The following is a 26,084-nucleotide window of genomic DNA, read 5'->3' as shown; positions in this document are numbered from 1 at the left end:
CTAGGGTTTTTATGGTATTCGGTCTAACATTTAAGTCTCTAATCCATCTTGAATTAATTTTCGTATAGGGAGTAGGGAAAGGATCCAGTTTCAGCTTTCTACTTATGACTACCCAATTATCCCAGCACCATTTATTAAATAGGGAATCCTTTCCCCATTTCTTCTTTTTCTCAGATTTGTCAAAGATCAGATGGCTGTAGATGTGTGGTATTATTTCTGAGGACTCTGTTCTGTTCCATTGGTCTATATCTCTGTTTTGGTACCAGTACCGTGCTGCTTTGGTTACTGTAGTCTTGTAGTATTGTTTGAAGTCAGGTAGCGTGATGCCACCAGCTTTGTTCTTTTGACTTAGGATTGTCTTGGCAACGCGGGCTCTTTCTTGGTTCCATATAAACTTTAAAGCAGTTTTTTCCAATTCTGTGAAGAAAGTCATTGGTAGCTTGATGGGAATGGCATTGAATCTATAAATTACCTTGGGCAGTATGGCCATTTTCACGATATTGATTCTTCCTATCCATGAGCATGGTATGTTCTTCCACTTGTTTGTGTCCTCTTTTATTTCACTGAGCAGTAGTTTGTAGTTCTCCTTGAAGAGGTCCTTTACGTCCCTTGTCAGTTGGATTCCTAGGTATTTCATGCTCTTTGAAGCAATTGTGAATGGAAGTTCATTCATGATTCGACTCTCTGTTTGTCTATTACTGGTGTATAAGAATGCTTGTGATTTTTGCACATTAATTTTGTATCCTGAGACTTTGCTGAAGTTGCTTATCAGCTTAAGGAGATTTTGGGCTGAGACAATGGGGTTTTCTAAATATACAATCATGTCATCTGCAAACAGGGACAATTTGACTTCTTCTTTTCCTAACTGAATACCCTTGATTTCTTTCTCTTGCCTGATTGCCCTAGCCAGAACTTCCAACACTATGTTGAATGGGAGTGGTGAGAGAGGGCATCCCTGTCTTGTGCCAGTTTTCACAGGGAATTTTTCCAGTTTTTGCCCATTCAGTATGATATTGGCTGTGGGTTTGTCATAAATAGCTCTTATGATTTTGAGATACGTTCCATCAATACCGAATTTATTGAGCGTTTTTAGCATGAAGGGCTATTAAATTTTGTCAAAAGCCTTTTCTGCATCAATTGAGATAATCATGTGGTTTTTGTCTTTGGTTCTGTTTATATGCTGGGTTACGTTTATTGACTTGCGTATGTTGAACCAGCCTTGCATCCCAGGGATGAAGCCCACTTGATCATGGTGGATAAGCTTTCTGATGTGCTGCTGGATCCAGTTTGCCAGTATTTTATTGAGGATTTTTGCATCGATGTTCATCAGGGATATTGCTCTAAAATTCTCTTTTTTTGTTATGTCTCTGCCAGGCTTTGGTATCAGGATGATGTTGGCCGCATAAAATGAGTTAGGGAGGATTCCCTCTTTTTCTATTGATTGGAATAGTTTCAGAAGGAATGGTACAAGCTCCTCCTTGTACCTCTGGAAGAATTCAGCTGTGAATCCATCTGATCCTGGACTTTTTTTGGTTGGTAGGCTATTAATTATTGCCTCAATTTCAGAGCCTGCTATTGGTCTATTCAGGAATTCAGCTATTTCCTGGTTTAGTCTTGGGAGAGTGTAAGTGTCCAGGAAATTATACATTTTTTTCTAGATTTTCTAGTTTATTTACGTAGAGGTGTTTATAGCATTCTCTGATGGTAGTTTCTATTTATGTGGGGTCAGTGGTGATATCCCTTTAATCAATTTTATTGCATGTATTTGATTTTCTCTCTTTTCTTCTTTATTAGTCTTGCTAATGGTCTATCAATTTTATTGATCTTTTCAAAAAATCAACTCCTGGATTCATTGATTTTTTGGAGGGTTTTTGTGTCTCTATCTCCTTCAGTTCTGCTCTGATCTTAGTTATTTCTTGCCTTCTGCTAGCTTTCGAATGTGTTTGCTCTTGCTTCTCTAGTTCTTTTAATTGTGATGTTAGAGTGTCAATTTTAGATTTTTCCAGCTTTCTCTTGTGGGCATTTAGTGCTATAAATTTCCCTCTACACACTGCTTTAAATGTGTCCCAGAGATTCTGGTATGTTGTATCTTTTTTCTCATTGGTTTCAAAGAACATCTTTATTTCTGCCTTCATTTCATTATGTACCCAGTAGTCATTCAGGAGCAGGTTGTTCAGTTTCCATGTAGTTGAGCAGTTTCGATTGAGTTCCTTAGTCCTGAGTTCTAGTTTGATTGCACTGTGGTCTGAGAGACAGTTTGTTATAATTTCTGTTCTTGTACATTTGCTGAGGAGTGCTTTACTTCCAATTATGTGGTCAATTTTGGAATAAGTGTGATGTGGTGTTGAGGAGGATGTATATTCTGTTGATTTGGACTGGAGAGTTCTGTAGATATCTATTAGGTCTGCTTGCTGCAGAGATGAGTTCTATTCCTGGATATCCTTGTTAACTTTCTGTCTCATTGATCTCTCTAATGTTGACAGTGGAGTGTTGAAGTCTCCCATTATTATTGTATGAGAGTCTAAGTCTCTTTGTAAGTCTTTCAGGACTTGCTTTATGAATCTGTGTGCTCCTGTATTGGGTGCATATATATTTAGGATAGTTAGCTCTTCCTGTTGAATTGATCCCTTTACCATTATGTAATGGCCTTCTTTGTCTCTTTTGATCTTTGATGGTTTAAAATCTGTTTTATCAGGGACTAGTATTGCAACCCCTGCTTGTTTTTGTTCTCCATTTGCTTGGTAGACCTTCCTCCATCCCTTTATTTTGAGTCCCTGTATGTCTCTTCATGTGAGATGCGTCTCCTGAATACAGCAGACTGATGGGTCTTGACTCTTTATCCAGTTTGCCAGTCTGTGTCTTTTAATTGGAGCATTTAGTCCATTTGCATTTAAGGTTAATATGGTTATGTGTGAACTTGATCCTGCCATTATGATATTAACTGTTTATTTTGCTCGTTGGTTGATGCAGTTTCTTCCTAGCCTAAATGGTCTTTATATTTTGGCATGTTTTTGCAATGGCTGGTACCGGTTGTTCCTTTCCATGTTTAGTGCTTCCTTCAGGGTCTCTTGTAAGACAGGCCTGGTGGTGACAAAATCTCTAAGCATTTGCTTATCTGTAAAGGATTTTATTTCTCCTTCACTTATGAAACTTAGTTTGGCTGGATATGAAATTCTCAGTTGAAAATTCTTTTCTTTAAGAATGTTGAATACTGGCCCCCACTCTCTTCTGGCTTGCAGAGTTTCTGCCGAGAGATCTGCTGTTAGTCAGATGGGCTTCCCTTTGTGGGTAACCTGACCTTTCTCTCTGGCTGTCCTTAAGATTTTTTCCTTCATTTCAACTTTGGTGAATCTGGCAATTATGTGTCTTGGAGTTGCTCTTCTCGAGGAGTATCTTTGTGGCATTCTCTGTATTTCCTGGATTTGAATGTTGGCCTGACCTACAAGGTTGAGGAAATTCTCTTGGATGATATCCTGAAGAGTGTTTTCCAACTTGGTTCCATTTTCCCCCTCACTTTCCGGCACCCCAATCAGACATAGAATTGGTCTTTTTACATAATCCCATACTTCTTGCAGGCTTTGTTCATTTCTTTTTCTTTTTTCTTTAGATTTCTCTTCTCGCTTCATTTCATTCATTTGATCCTCAATCGCTGATACTCTTTCTTCCAGTTGATCGAGTCAGTTACTGAAGCTTGTGCATTTGTCACGTATTTCTCATGTCATGGTTTTCATCTCTGTCCTTTCATTTATGGCCTTCTCTGCATTAATTATTCTAGTTATCAATTCTTCCGGTTTGTTTTCAAGATTTTTAGTTTCTTTGCGCTGGATACGTAATTCCTCCTTTAGCTGTGAGAAGGTTGATCGACTGGAGCCTTCTTCTCTCATCTCATCAAAGTTATTCTCTTCCCAGCTTTGATCCATTGCTGGCGATGAGCTGTGTTCCTTTGCAGGGGGTGATGTGCTCTTATTTTTTGAATTTCCAGCTTTTCTGCCCTGCTTTTTCCCCATCTTTGTGATTTTATCTGCCTCTGCTCTTTGGTGATGGGGACGTACTGATGGGGTTTTTGTGTGGGTGTCTTTCTTGTTTGTTAGTTTTCCTTCTTACTGTGAGGACTCTCAGCTGTAGGTCTGTTGGAGATTGCTTGACTTCCACTCCAGACCCTGTTTGCCTGGGTATCAGCAGCAAAGGCTGCAGAAGATAGAATATTGCTGAACAGCAAGTGTACCTGTCTGATTCTTGCTATGGAAGCTTCCTCTCAGGGTTGTACTCCACTGTGTGAGGTGTGCGGTGTCGGTCTGCCCCTAGTGGGGGATGTCTCCCAGTTATGCTACTCAGGGGTCAGGCACCCACTTGAACAGGTAGTCTTTCGGTTCTCAGATCTCAACCTCCGTGTTGGGAAATCCACTGCTCACTTCAAAGCTGTCAGACAGAGTCATTTGCATCTACAGAGGTTTCAGCTGCTTTTTGTTGTTGTTGTTGTTGTTTAGCTCTGCCCTGTCCCCAGAGGTGGAGTCTACAGAGACAGGCCAGACTCCTTGAGCTGCTGTGAGCTCCACCCAGTTCTAGCTTCCCAGCCCCTTTGTTTATCTACTTAAGCTTCAGCAGTGGCGGACGCCCCTCCCTCAGCCTCCCTGCTGCCTTGCTGCGAGTTCGCAGACTGCTGTGCTAGCAATGAGGGAGGCTCCGTGGGCATGGGACCCTCTAGGCCAGGTGTGGGATATAGTCTCCTGGTGTGTCCCTTTTACTAAGATCCTTCATAGAGAACAGTATTGGGGTGAGAGTTACCTGATTTTCCAGGTGTTGTGTGTCTCAGTTCCCCTGGCTAGGAAAAGGGATTCCCTTCCCCCTTGCGCTTCCCAGGTGAGGTGATGCCTCGCCCTGCTTCAGCTCTCGCTGATCGGGCTGCAGCAGCTGACCAGCACTGATTGTCAGGCACTCCCCAGTGAGATGAACCCAGTACCTCAGTTGAAAATGCAGAAATCACCGGTCTTCTGTGTCACTCGCACTGGGAGTTGGAGACTGGCGCTGTTCCTATTCGGCCATCTTGCTCCACCCTCCCTGCATCACTTCTTTAATGGTATATATTAATGAATACAAATTATGCATATTGGTATTTTTGATTTTTGTATTATTTATATTTCTGCAATGACTATGCATTCTACTCATGACCACTGAAAAGCACACATTTCAGTAATAGACTTTATTAAATGCATCCATTGTAGCTCTCAATAAGCTATATAATGTGTACCTGTTCATGTCTTTAAATCATTTAGAACATGAACTGCACCACAGTATGGTTGTCTTTACGATAACTGCAGTTTAATAACTCCTGGTGGCTATTTTTAGATGTGAAGATTTAAGCAACACTCAATAGGTTCACTATAAAAAAAATCAGCAGGTAGTTTACACTAAATGATAATTTCATTTAGTGATATATGATATATATGATAATTTCATATCAAATGAATATCCTAAAGCTATGAAAGGCAGTTTTTTTTTTTTTTTAGTCAGTGATTCCCAAAACCACCTGGATTAGTCATCAGACTTATTCTTTAAGGTGTGGTCAATTTGCTTTTTTTCCACATATCTATCTGTGTTTGACTCTAGATAACATACCTCTTGAGAAGCCAGACCAAGACAATATTTCTGTTTAATCTTTTACAATCAAGATGCTTGAAAAACTAGTTAATAGGTAAATTGCCTACTTAGCATGCCAGTGAATGAAAACAAAATGTTTTTTATTCATGCTGATATTTACCTTGCAGAGGTAAAAAATAAAGCTGAGAATACCGCTCCTGCTAAAACCAAGGATCTGAGTGGGAATACAACATAAAGAGTTTTATGAGGATGACAGGACCCAGATTAGAGAAGTGGAAGATTGGTTATTAACAGGCCCACTAATTCCCTGGAGCAGTTGTCAAGGGGGAATTGTACCATTCAAGGCTTAAAGCATTGGCAAAGTTTAAGAGAGGAAGAAATGGCTGGATTCAGAGGATCATAGACACTAGCAGCTGACGGAAGGTATATTGTTACAGAATTCAAGAAGAGGAGAGGCTTACGGGATGAAAAAGAGGATTTTAAGGCAGAGTATTTATACGTGTTAAATACTCTCTAGCTTCTGATCTTGGTCTAACTTCTCCAGAACAGTGGCTGGCCTACCCAGCCTGGATTAGCATTCATGGAGAAGAGTTTGGAATGGAAAATGCCAAGATACCTGTTAAAGTAAATTTGATTCCCAGGAAATTCCCTGTTAATTTCACATTAACAGAATCTTTTCCATCAACAAAACAGGTTATGAAAATAGCATACATTTGAAAATATTCAGGTTGGGTGTGTTTGCTCATGCCTGTAAAACCAGCAGTTTGGAAGGCTGAGTTGGGTGACTACTTGAAGTCAGGAGTTTCAGATCAGCCTGGCCAACATAGTGAAACCCCTTCTCTACTAAAAATACAAAAATTAGCCAGGAGTGGTGGTGCATGCCTGTAACCCCAACTACTGGGGAGGTTGAGGCAGGAACCTGGGAGGCAGAGGTTTCAGTGAGCCAAGATCATGCTACTGCATTCCAACTTGGACGACATACTGAGCTGCTGTTTAAAATAAATAAATAAATAAAACATGAAAAGCTTTTCTTCTGTCAATATGTTTATGTCCTTCCATCACGTCTGGGTTTGTTTGATTTTTTTCTTAATTTTAGGCATTTCTGAAATATATGTTCTATGATTAATGTTATGTAAATTACACTTTTATAAGATTAAAAAGGATATTGATGATTGAATATGCAAATTAATGCTACTCAATTATCTTTCTTAGTACTAATTAATCTTGTTGCCCTAAGAATTTAAGAAGCTTTTACTTTGCTCTTACAGGTTTTCAATGGATATAGTGAATGCATAAGACCTTCCCTTTATTTGCAAAGTGGTATATTTCTCTTTTTTTATTATTATAATTTAAGTTCTAGGGTACATGTGCAGAACATTCAGCTTCATTACATAGTTATACTTGTGCCATGTTGGTTTGCTGCACCTATCAACTCATCATTCATATTAGGTGTTTGTCCTAATGCTATCCCTCCCCTAGCCCCACATCCCTCAATAGGCCCTAGTGTGTGATATTCCCCGTGCTGTGTCTATGTGTTCTCATTGTTCAACTCTCAAGTGAGAACACGTGATGTTTGGTTTTCTTTCCTTGTGATAGTTTGCTGAGAATGATGGTTTTCAGTTTCATCCATGTCCCCGCAAGGTTTTCAGTTTCATCCATGTCCCCGCAAAGGACATGAACTCACCCTTTTTTATGGCTGCATAGTATTCCATGGTGTACATATGCCACGATTTCTTAATCCAGTCTATCATTGATGGACAATTAGATTGGTTCCAAGACTGCTACTGTGGATAATACCACAGTAAATGTAGGTGTGCATGCGTCTTTTATAGTAGTATTATTTATAATCCTTTGGGTATATATTCAGTAATGGGATTGCTGAGTCAAATGGTATTTCTAGTTCTAGGTCCTTGAGGAATTGCCACACTGTCTTCCAAAATGGTTTAACAAATTTAAAATCACACCAACAGTGTAAAAGTCTCCTGATGTCTCCACAACCTCTCCAACATTTGTTGTTTCCTGACCTTTTAATAATTGCCATTCTAACTGGCATGACATGGTATCTCATTGTGGTTTTGATTTGCATTTCTCTGATGACCAGTGATAATGAGGGTTTTTCATATGTCTGTTAGCTACATAAATGTCTTCTTAAGAAAAATGACCAATGATGATGAGCATTTTTCACATGTCTGTTAGCTACATAAATGTCTTCTTTAGAAGAGTGACTGTTCATATTCCTTGCCCAATTTTGAGGAGGTTGTTTGTATTTTTCTTGTAAATTTGTTTAAGTTCTTTGTAGATTCTGGATATTAGCCCTTTGTCAGATGCATAGATTCCAAAAATTTTCTCCCATTCGGTAGGTTACCTGTTCACTCTGATGATAATTTCTTTTGCTGTGCAGAAGCTCTTTAGTTGAATTAGATCACATTTGTGTATTTTGGATTTTGTTGCCATTGTTTTTGGTGTTTAGTCATGAAGCCTTTGCCCACACCTATTTCCTGAATGGTATTACATAGGTTTTCTTCTAGGATTTTCATAGTTTTATGTCTTAAATTTAAGTCCTTAATCCATTAGGGTTAGGGTTAGGGTTAGGGTTAGGGTTAGCCTCCTAAAATGAATTTTTGCATAAGTTATATGAAAGGATCCAGTTTCAGCTTTCTACATATGGCTAGCCAGTTTTCCAGCACCACTTATTAAAAAGTGAATCCTTTCCCTCATTTCTTGAGTTTGTCAGATTTCTCAAAGATCAGATGGTTGTAGATGTGTGGTATTATTTCTGAGGCCTCCATTTTCTTAGATTGGTCTACATATCTGTTTTGGTGCCAGCACCATACTATTTTGGTTACTGTAGCCTTGCAGTATAGTTTGAAGTCAGGTGGTGTGATACCCACAGATTTGTCCATTTTGCTTATGATTATCTTGTGTATGCAGGGTCTTTTTTTGGTTCCATATGAACTTTAAGGTAGCTTTTTTCCAGTTCTGTGAAGAAAGTCATTGGTAGCTTGATGGATAGCATAGACTCTATAAATTACCTTGGCTATTATGGCCATTTTCACGATATTGATTCTTCCTATCTGTGAGCATGGAATGTTCCTCCATTTATTTGTGTCCTCTTTTATTTTATTAAGCAGTGGATTGTAGTTCTCCTTGAAGAGACTTCACATCACTTGTAAGTTGGATTCCTAGGTATTTTATTCTCTTTGTAGTAATTGTGAATAAGAATTCACTCATCATTTGGCTCTCTGTTTCTCTATAATTGGTGTATGAAAATGCTTGTGATTTTTACACGCTGACTTTGTATCCTGAGACTTTGCTGAAGTTTCTTATCAGCTTAAGGAGATTTTGGGCTGAGACAATGTGGTTTTCTAAATACATAATCATGTCATCTGCAAACACAGCCAGTGTGACATCCTCTTTTCCTAATTGAATACCCTTTATTTCTTCCTCTTGCCTAATTGCCCTGGCCAGAACTTCAAACACTATATTGAATAGGAGTGGTGAGAGGGTGCATCCTTGTCTTTTGCTGGTTTTCAAAAAGAATGCTTCCAGTTTTTGTGCATTCAGTATGATACTGGCTGTGGATTTGTCATAAATAACTCTACTATTTTGAGATACGTCCCATCAACACTAGTTTATTGAGAATTTTTAGCATGAAGGGCTTTTGAATTTTGTCAAAGCCTTTTCTGCATCTATTGAAATAATTATTGGTTTTTGTCCTTCGTTCTGTTTATGTGATGGTTTACATTTATTGATTTGTGTATGTTGAGCCAGCCTTGCATCCCAAGGATGAAACTGACTTGAATGTGGTGGATAAGCTTTTTAATGTGCTGCCGGATTTGGTTTGCCAGTATTTTATTGAGGATTTTCACATCAATGTTCATCAGGAATATTGGCCTAAAATTTTGTTGTTGTTGTTGTGTCTCTTCCAGGATTTGGTATCAGGATGATGCTAGCCTCCTAAAATGAGTTAGGGAGGATTCCTAAGAAGGACTACTAAGATTCCTAAAGAAGGCCATTATGTAATGGTAAAGGGATTAATTTTACAAGAATAGCTAGCTATCCTGAATATATAGGCAACCAACACAGGAACACCCAGATTCATAAAGAAGTCCTTAGAGACTTACACAGAGATATAGACTCCCACACAATAATAGTGAGAGATTTTCACACCCCACTGTCAACATTGGACTGAACAATGAGACAGAAGGTTAACAAAGATATCCAAGACTTGAACTCAACTCTGGACCAAGTTGACCTAACAGACATCTGTAGAACTCTCTACCCCAAATCAACAGAATATACATTCTTCTCAACACCACATCACATTGATTCTAAAATTGTCCACATAATTGGAAGTAAAAGACTCTACAGCAAATGTAAAGGAACAGAAATCACAACAAACTGTCTCAGACTACAGTACAGTCAAATTAGAACTCAGGATTAAGAAACTAATTCAAAACTGCACAACTACGTGGAAACTGATCAACCTGCTCCTGAATGACTGCTGGATAAATAATTAAGTTAAGGCATAAATAAATAAGTTATTTGAAACCAATGAGAACAAATACACAATATAATGGAATCTCTGGGACACATTTAAAGCAGTGTGTAGAGGGAAATGCATAGCAGTAAATGCCCACAAGAGAAAGCAGGAAAGATATAAAATCAACACACTAATACCACAAATAAAAGAACTAGAGAAGCAAGAGCAAACAAATTCAAGGGCTAGCGGAAGGCAAAAAATAACTAAGATCAGAGCAGAACTGAAGGGGATAGAGACACAAAAGTCCTTCAAGAAATCAAAGCCAGGAGCTGGATTTTTGAAAAAATCAACAAAATAGACCGCTAACGAGACTCATAAAGAAGAAAAGACAGAATAATCTAATGGACACAATAAAAATGATACAAGGAATAACACCACCAATCTCACAGAAATACAAACTACCATCAGAGAATACTATAAACACCTCTATGCAAATATATTAGAAAATCCAGAAGAAATAGATAAACTCCTGGACACATACAACCTCCCAAGACTAAACCAGGAAAGAGTTGAATCTCTGAATAGACCAATAATAGGTTCTAAATTGAGGCCATAACTAATCCCCTACCAACCCAAAAAATCCAGGACCAGATGGATTTACAGCCAAATTCTACCAGAGGTACAAAGAAGAGCTGGTGCCATTCCTTCTGAAGCTATTCTAAGCAAAGTGGTATATTTCAAGAGGTAAGCATATTTCATGTTTTGACCTTATACATTCATTGAGTGAATAAAATTATGTTATCCTTAGCTTTTCTCCACTTTGTTGATAGAAAATGAATAAGAAAATATTATTCTATAATACATATATCTTAAATATTATGTAAGTGTGTTAACTATTTGACATCTAATAATTACCAACACTCAAGGGAGATGGGGGAGCATAGTTTCAAAAACAATAATAAAAACGGTTTGGTAAGAATAAAACTTGTTACAAGATTGGTAGTTGATATTGTGTTATTCTCAATTATGTATAAACTCAGTTTTGCTGTAAAAGCAAAGATGAAAATATGAAAAAGTGAGTTTTTCAGGCTGATGCAACAAAATACTATAATCTGTGTGTCTTATAAAAAACAGAAATGTATTTTACACAGTTCTGGAGGCTGGAAGTCCTTGACCAATGCATGACAGATTTACTGTCTGGTGATGACTCACTTCCTGGTTTTTAGATAGCTCCTTCTCTCTGTGTCCTCACATGGTGGAAGGAATGAGAGAGCTCTCTGGAGTCCCTTTTATAAGGACATTAATCCTATCCAGGAGGACTGTGCCCTTATGAGCTTATTAACTCCAAAAGCCCCACCTCCTAATGCCATCACCCTGGAGATGAGGGTTTCAACATAGGAATTTTAGGAGGATACAAACATTCAGACCATATCAGCATCTATGCATTATGATAGGAACTTGGCACACAGAAGATTAACAGTTTTATGTACTTTCTCTCTGAATTCATGATATTTCCAGGAATCCATGCTGGGCAGACCAATAAAAGTCATTCACTCTACAACACACATTTTTTAATGTCTACTATATGCTATGCACTATTCTAGCCACTGAGAACATGAAAAAGTCCTACTCTCATGTATTCATATTTAACATAGAAGATAGACAAGATAGGTGATCAATAAATGGAAGATAAATAGATAGATAAGATACACGTTGATAAACAGAAGATAGGTAGATAGATATGATAGATGATATATAAATAGAAGATAAATAGATAACACGATAGATGAGAAAAAAAGAAAAAGGAAGAAATGAAAAGAAAGAAAGAAAGAAGAAAGAAAGAAAGAAAGAAAGAAAGAAAGAAAGAAAGAAAGAAAGAAAGAAAGAAAGAAAGAGAAAGAAAGAAACAAAGAAAGAAAGAAAAAGAAAGAAAGAAAGAAAGAAAGAAAGAAAGAAAGAAAGAAAGAAAGAAAGAAAGAAAGAAAGAAAGAAAGAAAGAAAGAAAGAAAAGAAAGAAAGAAAGAAAGAAAAGGAAAGGAAAGAAAGAGAGAGGGAGGGACAGAGGGAGGGAGGGACAGAGGGAGGGAGGGAGGGAAGAGGAAGGAAGAAAATAGGACAGATAAGATGGATAGATAGGAAGAAAGGAAGGAAATAGGACAGATAAGATGGATAGATAGGAAGAAAGGGAGGAAACAGGACAGATAAAATGGATGGATGGATATATGATAGAAGATGGATAGATAGATGATAGAAGATAGATAGATAGATAGATAGATAGATAGATAGATAGATAGATAGATAGATAGATAGATAGATAGATAGAACAAATAGGACAGGATGGTGGGATATTGGGTAGATAGATGATAGATAATAAGATAGGTGATAGATGATATGCAGATAGTAGATAGATACAGATCACAGATAGATGATACGTACGTACATACATACATACATACATACATACATAGCTAGATACATACATAGATAGATAGGCAGATAGATATTAGAGAATGAACAATAAGGCCTCAGCTGGAATTTGGGATTGCCATTGTATAAAGAGCATTTAAGGAAAGCTGCTCTAATAAGGTGATGTTTGAGAAGAGAATTGAAGAAAATAAAGGCTGAGCAATGTGTCTTTCCTCTAACACAGAGAAAGTAGTAAGCACAAAAGTCTCCAAATGCTGTTGACATATTTGAATAGCATGCATGGGTGTGAATGAGATGTGGAGGGGTTATCTGGGCAGAACACAAAGAGAAACCAGAGTGATAGCAATGAAGAAGGAATCTTAGAAAGAAGGACTGAGAGTCTTGACCCAGAGGTTTGCAAGCAAAGGAGGTGTGGTCAATATGTGGTAAAACAAGGTCAATTTAATTGCTTGAAGATAACTGTTTAAGACTAAAGGGATTGGGCACTGTAACTCACGTCTGTAATCTCAGCACTTTGATTGGCTGAAGCTAGAGGATTGCTTCAGTCCAGGAGTTCAAGACCAGCCTGAGCAATATAGTGAGATATGGAGTCTACAAAAAAACTTAAAAAATTCACTAGGCTTGATGGTGCATGCCTGTAGTTACAGCTACTTGTGAGGCTGAGGTGGGAGGATTGCTTGAGCTCAGGAGGTACAGGCTGCAGTGGGCTAAGATCACACCACTGCACTCCAGCCTAGAAAACAGAGTAAGGCCCTGTCTCAATAAAAGAAAAAAAAAATAATAAAAGGATTAATTTGATATCAGCCTTGTAAAGCAGATGGTGGATCAGGCCATAGTCTGCTTAGTCATGTACTGACACAGAATAAATGAGCTAGAAGAAACAACAGCAGAATGTCTTGATCCCTTCCCAGGCTTCCTCCACTGTCTTTCTCTACCCATTCACTCCACTCTTTCTTGCATCTTTACAGCCCAGTTTGCAGATGTTTTCCCACAGTCTACATTGAGACGGAAGCTTCTCTTATTCTCAAAAAAAGTCCCCTTTCCCTGGCTGCCTCAGATGTGCCATTCACTCTGTATTTGAACTTTCACACCATTCTAAAGGAAAGAAAGGTGGAACCTGACCTGCCTATCTTTACATCTCAGTTCCTACACAATAGCTCACACTTGAATCTTCTTTACCTTAGTGCTACCTGACAAACCAGGCTCTCAAAGCTTACAGGAGACCTGCAAATACACACATCCGCTGTCCCTCTGCAACTCTCTCTACCTCTTTTTCCCCTCCACCTTTTTTTTTATCCTTTTCTCCTTCCATGGAAGGAGAATACCGGCTGGAATCCTGGCTTGCTTCTTTTCCTCACAAGGCTCCTTTTCTTTCTTCACATTTACTTGCTCCACTGAAATCATGTGTTCCCTCTCCTACTTCAATATGTTATCCACCTGTGCAGGCAACCTCCAAAATTCTATCACAAGTCCTGCACTTTCTTGTGCCCACCATCTTCATATTTTTTTTCTTTGAGAAAATTTCACTATGTAACCCAGGCTGTAGTGTAATGGCACAATCTCAACTCACTGGAACATACACCTCCCAGGTTCAAGTGATTCTCCTCCCTCAGCCTCCTGAGTAGCTGGGATTACAGACACCCACTATCATGCCCAGCTAATTTTTGTATTTTTAGTAGAGAAGGAATTTCACAATGTTGGCCAGGCTCATCTCCAACACATGACCTCAAGTAATCTGCCCACCTCAGTCTCCCCAGTGTTGGGATTATAGGCATGTACCACTGTGCCTTGCCTCAATATTCATATTCTATTGCTGTTGTAATAAACCTCCATGAAATGGGCAACTGAAGATGATGATAATTTATCATCTCATCCTTGTATAAGTCAGAATATTGAGTGGGCTTGGCAGGTTACTCTGCTCATGGGATGTCTCACAAGGCTAAAATTAAGATGTTAAGCAGTCTGGGTTCTCATCTGGAGGCTCTGGGGGAGAATACGCTTCCAGATTCATTTAGATGGTGAAGAATTGTGTTTGTTGCTTGTCATTCTAGGACTGAAGTCTCAGTAGGACATCTCTGCTGCTACATCTCTTCCTCCTGAGCCAGCATAATTCTTAGCTGTTGAGGACTCCTGATTACATTGGTCCCACTCTGGTAAACCAGAAAAATCTTCCTCCTTTAAGGTCAGTTGATGATAACCTTAATGATATCTGTATACTCTCTTTTACTGCACAACATCACATAACCATGGAAGGAACACGAAGGGCCAGAACTCATGAAGGCCAAAATTCTGCCAACCATATTTACTTCAATAACTTTACCGAACTTCCACTCTGTACCTCAAGCACAAGAAGATGACAGGTTAGAAGCTAAGGAAAATGTGAAAAATACAAGGTAAAATATGATCAATTAATTAAGCAGAATAAGTTTCAAGGAGCAGCTACCTTCTTAGGACACATGAGAGAGTTCATAGTATACAAAGAGTCTTCACTTTCAAAACTACATGTCTTTAATTTTCTAAATAGTTGTAATGGCATCTCCATTCTTTGTTTTTTGTTTGTTTTTTGAGGTTTTCTTTTTTCCCCTTCTTGTCTCTTCCTCAACTTATAAATTTCCCAGTATCATACCCATAACATGGTGTGAGAGCATGAATACCAGAACTTTTTTTGCCCCGGTGCATACAGAAAACAATCACATTTTGTGCCTCATTAGTGTCCATACATATGGTTGCTCCTGGCCAGCAAGAGGGGAGCAAATCAGTCATCCACATGGCTGCATCCGCAATATCGCAGCATCACCCCTCACTGTAGGAGAGTGTCCTAATGGCTTGCTCCTCAAACTGGTCCAAGAGATACAGAAAGATGTCCTGTGCCCGAGGAATGGAATTTCCCTCCTCACCTTCAGGGTGTTGAATAGAAGTTTTCCTGGTTTTCCTGCTGAAGATGTAACCAACCATTCCAACGTCTTATCTCTCTTTCCTGGATTTGCACACCCTATCTCTTATCTCCTTTAGATAGCATGTGCGTTGCTGTCATCCTTGACACTCTTAACTCTTTTCCTATATCTCACACTTTGGTTTTCTCTCCATCATCAAACACTGTTTAAGTTGATGCTTCCTCAAAGTTCGTTGAATGCTGTTGATAACACACTTTATCTTGGTGGATGATCACAGATCTCCAAAGACTCCCTTCAACTCCTCAGGCAACCTCTCATTTTATTTTATTTTTCCATAATTCATGTTGTGTGTGTGTGTATTTTTCCCAGAGACAGGGTCTCACTGTCACCCAGGCTGGAGTGCAGTGGCACTATCATGGCTCACTGCAGCCTCAAACTCCTTACACAAACAATTCTTCCACCTCAGTCTCTAAAGTATTTGGAACTCACAGGCATGTGCCACCATGCTTATGTGTTTTTCCATTTTGTTTTGTTTGTTTTTTTAGAGATGAGGTCTCACTATGTTGTCCAGGCTGATCTCTAACTCCTGGGTTCAGGTGATCCTTCCACCTTGTCCTCCCAAAGTTCTGAGATTATAGGCATGAGCCACTGTGCCCATCTTCACGTTATCAGTGTTCATATTTCTAGATGGATCACTATCTGTTAAAATCAAAGTTGCTATTAATATTTGTGGTTAAATGTTCAAGGTACAATTGAGTTCAATTCCTTCTTTATTTTTGCAAGACAATGGAAAGAATAAATTTTAATCTCAGTAATATGTCTTCCAGTGGGTTATATCTGTACTGGAATGTGAACCTGAGACTTAAATAGTTTATGGTAAGGAAGAGCATATCATTCAACAGTCATCGTTATTTGTATTCCATTTTCCTTGTATATCTATAAAATGATATTTAATTTTACATGCCTGAAATCATAATAGAGATTGTATTCTATCAATGTCTTTTAGATTATAACATTTTAGGGGGCTCTGTTCTCATGCCACTAATAAAGATATACCCGAGACTGGTTAGTTCATAAAGCAAAAGAAGTTTAGTGGACTCACAGTTCCACATGGGTGGAAAGGCCGGATGATCATGATGGAAGACAAAAAAAAAAAAAAAAAAAAAAGGAGCAAAGTCATATCTTATGTGGCAGCAGGTGAGAGAGAGAGAGAGAGAGAGAGAGAGAGAGAGAGAGAGGATGTACGGGGGAATTCTCTTTTATAAAACCCACAGATCTTATGAGAGTTATTCATTATCACAAGAACAGCATTGAAAAGACCCAGCCTCATGAATCAGTAACTTCCCCCTGGGTCTCTCCTCTGATATGTGGAAATTTAAAAACTACAATTCAAGACGTGTCTTCTTATTATACAAGCCCTTAATGTATTTCTCTGATGACAATTTTGATTGAGTCTGTTATTTGTCTATTGAGATTAACTGTGCTGAATTGACCAATACTGCCTTACAGATTTTGGGGAAGTATTAAATGTAATTTAACCTCTTTCTACTTTGCATCAAAGTAAGTTGTAGTCTTTTAGGGCTTGAGGATGTGGAAATATTTATTCTATCACCATTTTGCTCCTACCTGGGTATGGAATGCTTGGAGATCTCAATCTTATCAGACCCTAGTGAGCCTGGGCTTAACCCTAAAATCTACTCCTATGCCCCTTAAGACCATCCTGTCCAAAGCTCAAGTTTTCATGATTCCACAGATGTCTTCAAAGAAATAGTGCCTTCCACTTTCTGCCTCCCTCCCTCTGCCTTTGTGTTATCCTGAACTGGCCAGATATGGTAACTCACACCTTTAATTCCAGAATTTTGCAAGGTAGAGCCAGGTGGGTAGATTGCTTAAGCCTAGGAGTCTGAAACGGGCCTGGGCAATGTAGTGAAACCTCATCTCTACAAAAAAAAAAAAAAAAATTAATAATAATAATACAAAAATTCGCTGGGTTTGTTGGCACACACCTTTAATCCCAGCTACTCAGGAGGCTGAGACAGGAAGTCAAGACTGCAGTGAGCTGTGGTTGTGTCACTGCACTCCAGCCTGGGCAACAGAGTGACACTCTGTCTCAAAAATATAAAAAATAAAATAAAATAAAATAAAATAGGGCCTAGAACTACCCTGCAGTCAGCATCTCCAAGCAGCAGAACCTTTCCTTTGTCTCTCTCTCCTCCTTTCTGTTTTCCCCTCTCACTCTCTTCTCAGTTTCTGGCTTTGAAGGCACAAGTTGCCATGAATTTTTCAGTCACCAGGAAATGATTTCTACCAACAACTCAATGGGGAATGAAATCAGATTCTTCTCCAGCCAAGTCTTCAGATGAGAGCACAGCTCAGTGACACCTTGACTGAAGCCTTGAGATATTCTGAGTTCATTACCTAGTTAAGTTGCACCCAGGTTCCCAACTCATGGAAATGGTTAAAGAAAAGAAAAGAAAAGAAAAGAAAGGATGTTGATTTAAGTTGCTAACTTTGTGGCTGTTTGTTGTGCAACAAAAGATAATTAAGACATCACCCATCCCCACCACTCCTTCACAAACACTCTTTTCTAAGGAATGAGAAGCTTTGAAATCCACCCTGGCATACTACATATTAAAAGACATTAACTTATAGTCAAGTTCAGTAGTTAAAACTGGGCTGATAAATAGATTCATAAAGAATGTAAATGTTTATTTTTGCTATATTAATGACAAGAGAAATATACAAATTCCACCTTTTATTCTAAATATTAATACAGAGCATTTATTAGCCTTTTCAACCAAGAAGTAAGGGGAGTCTTAGACTTTTGAATGCCTTGATTATTAAGGGTGCATTTACAGTTGTCTGTTAATGGAAAGGAAAATCCATTTAACAGTATTAATTTAGGTGGAATTCTTTCACATACCACAAGGAAGAGCTAACCAAGCCTCTCATCACCCATATAAACTTCCTCATCTAATATTGTCTGCATTCTATTTCTTTTGATAAAATGTCTTATAGAACTTAAGGAGCGCTTTTAACATGGAATCTACCATTTATATTTTATGTTATGCTTAAATACAACTGCAGAATATCAAAGCTGCTGTCTCCAAGGCATTTCCTACCATTGGTGGATCCTCAATAAATATTGGACAAAATATTATTAAATATATGCAAAAACCACATACAGTGCTCTTGGATGCATCAAACTGGAGGTGGATGGCTGGTTCTGTTGATGACTGCATGCATGTGACACTTGATTTTCTGCATTTCCAGAGGTTTTCTCCAGTGTTATCACTAGGTTTTTTAATATGTCCAACTCTGAGGGGAAGGCAGATGTTTCAACAAACTGGTAGAGGGTTAAGGGAGCAATAAATTCAGAATAGACTATTGTGTCCTGAAATTGCCCTGGGAGACTCACTGCATCAGAGATAGTTTCCTGTCAATGAACTATAGCGATGTATCTGAGTTCTCTGGAAAGACCCATGTGAGCAAATTCTTCCATAGACCAACAGAACTAACAGAAAGTATTTCAAAGGAGACCCCTGAAGTCAGCTTCAGTTTAGACATAGAAGGCAGCACTGCTACTCTCTTGTCCCTCATGCTAGAATGAGTGACCCTTCGGCAATCATTCCAGCATCCAAACTGAAATCTAACATCATGGGCTATGATGAAATAACCAGAAGACAACTTTTATCTCCAGCAGAAGGGTCACCATCAATAATTATTCTCTATAATGAAAACCAATACAGTAGTGGTCATGGTGGTGTTTAAAACCCAGAAATAATGTGTGGTTTTCCTTGCAGTTGCTGAGATAAATTAAAGAATGTCTTTTATTCCATTTGTGTAAAATTTTAAAGCAAAATGTTCTGAACTAAATAACAAACCTAATCTTGAAAAAGAATAAAAAGAAATGAGGAAAGCCTCCAAGAAATATGGAACTATGTGAAAAGACAAAACATATGTTTGATTGGTGAACCAGAAAGTGATGGGGAGAATGGAACCAAGTTGAAAAACACTCTTTGGATATTATCCAGGAGACTTTCCCCAACTTAGCAAGACAGGCCAGCATTCAAATTCAGGAAATAGAGAACACCATAGAGATACTCCTCAAGAAGAGCACCCCAAAGACACAAAATCATCAGATTCACCAAGGTTGAAATTGTGTCCAGAATTGGTTCCTTCCAGTGGGTTCTTTGTCTCGCTGACTTCAAGAATGAAGCTGTGGACCCTCAAGGTTAGTGTTACAGCCCATATAGTCACCGCATCCAGAGTTGTTCATTCCTTCTGGTGGGTTCATGGTCTGGCTGGCTTCAGGAGTGAAGCTACAGACCTTCACGGTGAATGTTACAGCTCTTAAAGGCAGTGTGGACCCAAAGAGTGAGTAGCAGCAAGATTTATTACAAAGAGCAAAAGAACAAAGCTTCCACAGCATGGAAAGGGACCCCAGCGGGTTGTGGCTGCTGGTTCCCCAGTAGCCAGCTTTTATTCCCTTATTTGATCCCACCCACATCCTGCTGATGGGTTTATTTTACAGAGAGCTGATTGGTCCATTTTACAGAGTGCTGATTGGTCTGTTTTACAGAGTGCTGACTGGTCCATCTTGACAAAGTGTTGACACTGTCTAGCTAAAAGTACAAACATTTAGCTAGACACAGAGTGCTGATTGGTGCATTTACAATCTGTTAGCTAGACAGAAATGTTCTCCAAGTCCCCACCCAACGCAGAAGCCCAGCTGGCTTCACCTCTCAAAATGAAGGGAAAAGTGTTAAGGGCAGCCAAAAGAAAGGTTAGGTTACCCACAATGGGAAGCCCTTCAGACCAACAGCAGATCTCTCAGCAGAAACCTTACAAGTCAAAAGTCTGGAGGGCAATATTCAACAGGAAAATAATTTTCAACCTAGAATTTCATATCCAGCCAAATTCAGCTTCATAAGAGAAGGAAACCTAAAATCCTTTTCAGACAAGCAAATGTTGAGAGATTTTTGTCACCACCAGACCTGCCTTACAAGAGCTCCTGAGGGAAGTAATAACTATGGAAAGTAAAAACGGGTACCAGCCACAGCAAAAACATACCAAAATGTAAAGATCATTGAAACTATGAAGAAATTGCACCAACTATATGGCAAAATAACCAGCTAGCATCGTAATGACTGAGACAAATTCACACATAGTAATATTAACCTTAAATGTAAATGGGCTAAATGTCTCAATTAAAAGACACACACTGACAAATTAAATAGAGTCAAGATCCAGTGGTGTGCTGTATTCAAGAGACCCATCTCATGTGCAAAGACATATATAGGCTTAAAATAAAGGGAGGGAGAAATATATACCAAGCAAATGGACAGCCAAAAAAAAGCAGAGGGTGCAATCCTAGTCTCTGATATAACAGACTTTAAGCCAACAAAGATCAATAAAAAGAAAGAAGGGCATTAAATAATGACAAAGGGATCAATGCAACAAAAAGAGCTAACTATCTTAAATATGTATGCACCCAATACAGGGGAACCCAGATACATACAGCAAGTTCTTAGAGACCTACAAAGAGACTTTGACTCCCATGCAATAATAATGGAAGACAATAACACCCATCTGTCAAAATTAGACAGAACAATGAGACAGAAAATTAACAGGGATATTCAGGACTTGAGCTCTGGATGAAGAAAACCTAATAGATATCGACAGAACTCACCAACCATTCTTCTCAGTAACACATCGCACTTATTCTAAAATTGACCACATAATTGGGAGTAAAACACTCCGTAGCAAATGCAGTTAAAGGAAATAATAACAAACAGTCTCTCAGACCACAGTGCAATCAAATTACAACTCAGGATCAATAAACTCACTCAAAACCCCACAAGCACATGGAAACTGAACAACCTGCTCCTGAATGACCACTGGATAAATAATGACATTAAGGCAGAAATAAGTTATTTGAAACAAATGAGAACAAAGTCACAATGTACCAGAATCTCTTAGCCATAGCTAAAGCAGCATTTAGAGGGAAATTTATAGAATTATAATGCTACAGGAGAAAGTAGGAAAGATCTAAAATCTATACTCTAACATCACAAATATAAGAACTAGAGAAGCAATGCAAGAAAATTCAAAACCTAGCAGAAGACAAGAATTAACTAAGATCAGCTAAAGTAGATAGAGACACAAAAATCCATTCAATAAATCAATGAATCCAAGAGCTGGTTTTTTTTGGAAGGATTAATAAAATAGACCACTAACAAGACTAATAAAGACAAAAAGAAAGAAGAAGAATCAAATAGATACACTAATAAATGATAAAGGAGATGTCACCACTAATCCCACAGAAATACCATCAGAGAATACTAAAAGCAGCTCTGCACAAATAAACTAAAAAATCTAGAAGAAATGGATAAATTCCTGGACACATACACCCTCTGAAGACTAAACCAGGAAGAAGTCAAATCCCTGAGTGAACCAATAGCAAGTTCTGAAACTGAGGCAGTAAATAATAGCCTATAAGACAAACAAACAAACAAAAAACCCAGTTCCATACGTATTAACAGCAAAATATTATCAGAGGTACAAAGAGTAACTAGGACCATTCCTCTTGAAACTATTCCAAGAAATAGACAATGGAAATCTCCCCTAACTCACTTTATGAGGCCAGCATTATCCTGATACCAAAACCTGGCAGAGACACATTAGAAGAGAAAATTTCAGGTCAATATTGTTGATGAACATCAAAGCAAAAATTCTCAACAAAATACTGGTAAACTGAATCCAGCAGCAAATCAAAAAGCTTATCCATTACAACCTAGTTGCCTTCATCCCTGGGATGAAATGCAGGTTCAACATACACAAATCAACAAACATAATCCATCACATAAACAGAACCAATGACAAAAACCACATGATTATTTCAATGGATGCAGAAAAGGCCTTTGATAAAATTCAACACTCTTTCATGCTAAAAACATTCAATAAACTAGGTATAGATGGAATGTACCTCAAAATAATAAGACTTTTTATGACAAACCTACAGCCAAAATCATACTGAATGGGCAAAAACTAAAGCACTCCCTTTTAAAACTGGCATATGAGAAGAATGATCTCTCTAACCACTCCTGTTTAACTTAGTATTGTAAGTTCTGGCCAGAGCAATCAGGCAAGAGAAAGAAATAAAAGGTATTCAAATAGGAAAACAGGAAATCAAATTGCCTCTGTTTGTAGATGACATGATTGTATATTTAGAAACCTCCATCATCTCAGCCCCAAATCTTCTTAACCTGATAAGCAACATCAGCAAAGTTTCAGGATACAAAATCAATGTGCAAAAATCACAAGTGCTTCTATACACTAATAGTGGACAGAGAGCTGAATCATGAGTTCACTCCCATTCACAAGTGCTACAAAGAGAATGAAATAGCTAGGAATACAACTTACAAGGGAGGTGAAGGACCTCTTCCAGGAGAACTACAAAGCACTGTTTAAGGAAATAAGAAAGGACACAAACAAACGGAAAAACATTCCATGCTCATGTGTAGGCAATATCAATATCATGAAAATGGCCATGCTACCTAAAGTCATTTATAAATGTAATGCTATCCCCATCAAGAGAACACTGACTTTCTTAACAGAACTAGAAAAAAACTAATTTACATTTCATATAGAAGCTAAAAAGGAGCCCATATACCCAAGACAATCCTTAAAAAAAAAAGAACAAAACTGGAGTCGTTATGCTATCTAACTTCAAACTATACTACAAGCATATGATAACCAAAACAGCCTGGTACTGGTACCAAAACAGATAAAGAGACCAATGGAAAAGAATAGCGGTTCCAGAAATAATACCACACATCTACAACCATCTGTTATTTGACAAACCTGAAAATAACAAGGAATGAGGAAAGAATTCCCTATTAAATAAATGATGTTGGGAAAACTGGCTAGCCATATGCAGAAAACTAAAATTAGACCCCTTCCTTAATCCTTATACAAAAATTAACCCATGATGGATTAAAGACTTAAGCATAAAATGTTAAAACATAAAAACCCTAGAAGAAAACTTAGGCAATACCCTTCAGGACATAGGCATAGTCAAAAACTAAAAACAAAAACACCAAAAGCAATGGCAACAAAGCCAAAATTGGCAAATGAAATCTAATTAAACTAAAGAGCTTCTACACAGCTAAAGCAATTACCATCAGAGTGAATAGTAAACTTATAGAATGGGAGAAAATTATTGCCATCTATCCATCTGACAAATGACTAATATCTAGAATCTACAAGAAATTTAAACAAACTTACAAGAAAAAAACAACCCCATCAGAAATTGGACAAAGGATAAGGACAGACACCTCTCAAAAGAAGACATTTATGCAGCCAACAGACATATGAAGAAAAGCTCATCTTCACTGGTCATCAGAGAAATGTCGATCAAAAGCATAATGAGATACCATCTCACACATGTTACAATGGCGATCATTAAAAAGTCAGGAAACAACAGATGCTGGAGAGGATGTGGATAAATAGGAAAGTTTTTACACTGTTAGTGGGAGTATAAATTAGTTGACCACTGTGGAAGACAGTGTGATGATTCACAAGGATCTAGAACCGCAAATACCATTTGACCCAGCAATCCCATTACTGAATATATGCCCAAAGAATTATAAATCATTCTACCATGAAGACACATGCACACATATTTTTACTGCAGCACTGTTCATAATAGCAAGGACTTGAAGCCAACCCAAATTCCCATCAATGATAAACTGGACAAAGAAAATTTGGCACCTATACAGCATGGAATACTATGTAGCCATAAAAATTTGAGAACTTCATGTCCTTTGCAGCAACATAGACGAAGTTGGGAACCATCATTTTCAGCAAACTAACACAGGAACAGAAAGCCAAACACCACATGTTCTCACTCATAAGAGGAGTTGAGCAATGAAAACACATGGACACAGGGAGGGAAACATCACACACTGGAGCCTTTCGGGGTTGGGGGCGTAGGGGAGGGATAGTATTAGGAGAAATACCCAATGTAAATGATGGCTTGATGGGTGCAGCAAACCACAATGACGCACGTATACCTGTGTAACAAACCTGCACATTAGGCATGTATATTCCAGAACTTAAAGTAAAATAAATAAATAAATAAATGGCAAACCTAAATACAGAAACAGTGTGTTTGCTATACTTCTGTGGCCACACATACAACTTACTATCATAAATTGGAATTAGTGGTAAATTTTGAGTATGAACTATCTATGCAAATAAAAAACATTTATAGTCAAATGACTTATGACTATACATATGGTATCAAGACTGTTACTATGCATTTGATATGTATTTATTTAAAGTGAGGGATGCTAGGTTAGATGTGGTGGCTGACACTTGTAATCACCGCTCTTTAGGAGGCCCAGACAGGAAAATTTATTCAGTTTAGGAGTTTGAAACCAGCCTGAGTAACATAGTGAGATCTCAGCTCTACAGAAAATAGAAAAAAAATTAGTCAGGTGTAGTGGTGCATACCTGTGATCCCAGCTAATTTGAAGGCAAATGTAACAGGATCACTTGAGACCAGTGGAGGATGCAGTGCACCATCACTGCACTACTGTACTCCAGTGGATGACAGACAGAGAGACCTTGTCTCCTAAAAAAAAAGTAATAGTAAATAATAAAGTCAGGAGTTGCTGACTATGTTCATATTCAAAAACCATACTTGGGTGGGTGTAGTGGCTCCTGCCTGTGATCCCAGCACTTTAGAAGGCCAAGGTGGCTGGATCACTTGAGGTCAGGAGTTGGTGACCCACTTGGCCAACATGGTGAAACCCTGTCTCACAAATCAGCCGAGAATGGTGATGGATGCCTGTAATCCCAGCCACTCATGTGACTGAGACAGGAGAATTGCTTGAACCTAGGAGATGGAGGTTGCAGTTATTGGAGATTGCACCATTGCACTCAAGTCTGGACAACAGAATGCAACTCAAAAAACTAAAACAAAAACAATACTTACGGAGCATGAACCTGATGTGTAACTTTAAAACACAACTCAGTAAAATGATTCTGTGCCCAGACCTCAACATTTCCTGGTGCTGTCATATTACAAAGCCTTTTATTCAATTAACTAAATTATTTACTTTTTAAAGTTTTGGTTCATGTTATAATTATATATATTTATGAAGTATAATATGGTTTTCATATATGTTTATAATATGGAATAATTAAATCAAGTGTATTAACCTATCTATCACCTCACATACTCACTTTTCTGTGTCAAGGCCATTTGACATTTACTCTCAGCAATTTTGAAATATACAACTCATTACTATTAACTGTAGTCACCCTACTGTGCGACAGATCTCATACACTTATCTGCACCAAGTCGTTGGTACATTTTCTCCTGAAAGGCTAGCATTCACAAATCCACATTCTGTAAATAATTCAGGAATGCATAACCTCAGAAGTGTGTCTGCCTACACGGCATACTAGGAAAAGAGTGCCCTATAGAGAAGCAAAGGGCATATTCAAATTAGGATTTTCTGTGAAAGTATTATGCTGTTGTTTTATTAATTAGACATGTGTGTAGGGAGGCCATAAACCATGCAGGAAGTCTTTCTTGGTGAGGATCAGCCTCCTGACACCTGAAAGGAAAGCAGTTAGCCTCTGTTGAGGTCATCTCAGCCCTGGACATC

This window comes from Macaca fascicularis, chromosome Y, assembly GCF_037993035.2.
Source record: "Macaca fascicularis isolate 582-1 chromosome Y, T2T-MFA8v1.1".
Lineage (NCBI taxonomy): Eukaryota > Metazoa > Chordata > Mammalia > Primates > Cercopithecidae > Macaca > Macaca fascicularis.
The sequence above is the reverse complement of the archived record's forward strand: the minus strand, read 5'-3'. Positions refer to the sequence as shown.